This window comes from Cupressus sempervirens, chromosome 8 (assembly GCF_028749045.1).
Source record: "Cupressus sempervirens isolate cs-2001-9-10 chromosome 8, ASM2874904v1, whole genome shotgun sequence".
Lineage (NCBI taxonomy): Eukaryota > Viridiplantae > Streptophyta > Pinopsida > Cupressales > Cupressaceae > Cupressus > Cupressus sempervirens.
The window spans coordinates 506,882,303-506,885,232 of NC_143125.1; positions in this window are offsets into that span (position 1 = coordinate 506,882,303).

Below are 2,930 nucleotides of genomic sequence, written 5' to 3' on the forward strand. Positions count from 1 at the left end.
ACTCTGTAGTAGAAGTTGATATGCTTGATGAACTTACTACTGTAGCTGATGATGACTCGGTCAATGAAGATGGCTACAGCTCGGTTGATTAAGTGGTAGACACTTGCATAGATGGTACCTGGAGCTGAGAGGAGACAAGGGAAGATTGAGCAATTGATGAAGCTGTTGTGCACACAATCTCACCAGTAGAAGCTATCTCCACAGTTGATGTAGCTGCTTTAGGTGGAGAGTGAGGAAGAGATGCAATGACTTTGGCTGCAATTTTTATAGGATCATCTTCCTCCTTAGCTTGTTCAGCTTCTTTTTCCTCCATTTCATCTTCCTTGTCTTCTTCCTCAACATTTATCATCATTGAATGTAGATCCCCTGGAATATCTTCAATATCATCATCATCACTGCCGTCATTGTCCTTGATTTCAACAATAGCCTCACTGGATTTATGTAGATGATAGATATTTTTCCACATGTTTTTTGCATCATTTACAACATGCTCAATGTCTTTGATTAGTATCAAACAAGTGTGGAATCTAATCATCATATTACCTTCATGACATTTCAGTGATTTCTTCACTTTTGCATCAGTGAGACTCAGTAGGAGATTCTTCAGGGTTTTCTCAAAGATATCCTTGATAGTCTTTATTGCAATTTCCCATCTTGGTTGCAACCTCTCCAATATATCTTTAGGGATCTAAGAGGCAATCTCATCCAGAGAGTATTTCCATCTTTCCATTTTACTCAATACCAGTTCCTCAATCTACATTTTCTCCTATTCTGTTCTTGTTTCAAACTTCAATGCTTTGAAGTTTGTGAAGCTAGCACCTACTTCTAATTCCTTCAAACTTGCCTCAAATGTGAGTGGAGGCTTGACAAGTACAGGTTCCTTCTTCCCCTGTCTTGTTCTCCTAGAGAAGACTATAGTAGCTTGCTTTTTAGGTTTGGTGATAATCACCTTACCTTTCTTCCGTTGAGGCTCCTCTTCTTTTTTTGACTTGGTTTCCTCTTCTTCTTCATCATCTTCTCTTTTCCCTTCAATAATCATCAGAGGACCAACTTCTATTTTTAACTTTGCAATCCTCCTCTTTCCTTTGCTAATGACCTGAGGGATTTTGATTTGAAGCTCAATTCTGGCCTTAGCTTCATCATAAGTTCCAAAGACTGGTTGCTTTAGGTCTACTGGTTCATTCACCAGTGCTTCTATGATATCTCTGGTTTCATCAATATTGACCTCATAAGGAAGAGGTTTTGCCCATGCAACTTGGGGCCTGACTGCCTATATGTATACTTTGTCATAATCTACCATAAAGTATACATCTTCTTTGTATTTGTCAACCAGTTTAGGTGGAATCTGGAATCTATTGTTCATTCTTTCCTTAAAATCTTCAAAGTAATTATCCAAAACACTGTCAAAATTTTCACCTAACTCTGCAATGAACTCATTTATTTGATAAAGAATGGGAATATCTTTTCTCCATACTACTGATCCTTTTGATGGAAAAGACTTTTGAACATAGAAAAATAAATAGATCAAAAGTGAACCAAATTTACAAGAGTTGTTCTTTGAAGTCCTTATGCTTTCCATATTTTTATTAAATTGAGACAAAAGCAATTCAGACAGATCAAACTCAACATTCTTCTTTACTACCTTATATGCTAAATCTACTGCTTCACAAAGTACACTGTTTGGATGGCTTGAACTGTAAATTTTATGAGCAATGACGTGAATACCAAATCTTAATTCAATGTCAGCTATTGTACTGAGCTTAAGTCCTCTACCATCCCATTTTGCTTGGGTTAGCCTTTTCAATTCTACCTGACTTAGGGTTTTGGTAGACCTAGCTTTTCTCAACATGGGAAGGCTAGTAATCTTGTTAATCATTTTCTTTGTGATAAGCACTGGTTGCTCTAACCAAAATTTCTTGTTGTGAACCTGACTGAGTACATACCTAACCCATTTAACTTTAAAATTCCTTGGCAAATGTGAAATGTGGGTTAACCCTTTTGTTTCAAGATGCTTATGCTCGTGTTTCAAATTTCCATCTAAGCTCATTTCTCCTAGGGCATTATCAATTTCTAGGTTTCCAAGTTCTTGAATGGAAAATTTGAAATGAGAGCGAATTTCATTTATAAGGAGTATCTTTGGAGGAATTTGAGATTGAGCACCATTAGGATCAAGTGATTCTACAATTGCTAGTGCCAATTTGAAGTTCGGCACCTTCCATTTCACACCTTTAACCAGCATTGCTGAGCCTCTCTTTGCCTTGGAGCTACTACTTCCAGATGCCATTGTTGCTCAGTAAGTGAAGAGAAATTCTGAACAGATTCTTTACCCTTTAAAATTTTCTCAAAATTGCTTTAAGCTTGCTCTAGAATCATAGAAGATAACTTAGCTCTAAGTTCGTAGTAAAGAATGAGATCAAATTTTTCCCTTTTTGATGAAAAATTTGTCATAAATGCTTGTACGACAGTAGATGAAATGATAGGTTATCATCCACTTACTCGGTAGATACTATCAACTCGGTGATCAAAATAAAACATTGATGTACCGACCTAACTCGGTAAGGTCACGAGCTGACCTTGCTCGGTTGATATAACTCGGTAAGTGAAACTTTATTGCACCCGACCGAACTCAGTTAAGTCTAGGATCAAAGTGTATCTGAATACTGTTCTGATCATCTTTCTTCTTGTGGAACTATTTAGGATAATTCTTGGAGGATGCAGTTCCATACTTTCTTTTATGAATATTAATAAAAAATGGTGGAGTCACTCATTTCTTGAGTGATATTGTCATTGCTTGACTTATCTTGTTCAGTAGATTTTGGAATCCACTGTTGCTTCATTTGCTTCCGAATGTTGTCTGCTTTGATTTTCTTCTCATCTTCAATTCTTTCTATATTCATGCAATTTCTAGCTATATGACCAAGTTCTGTACA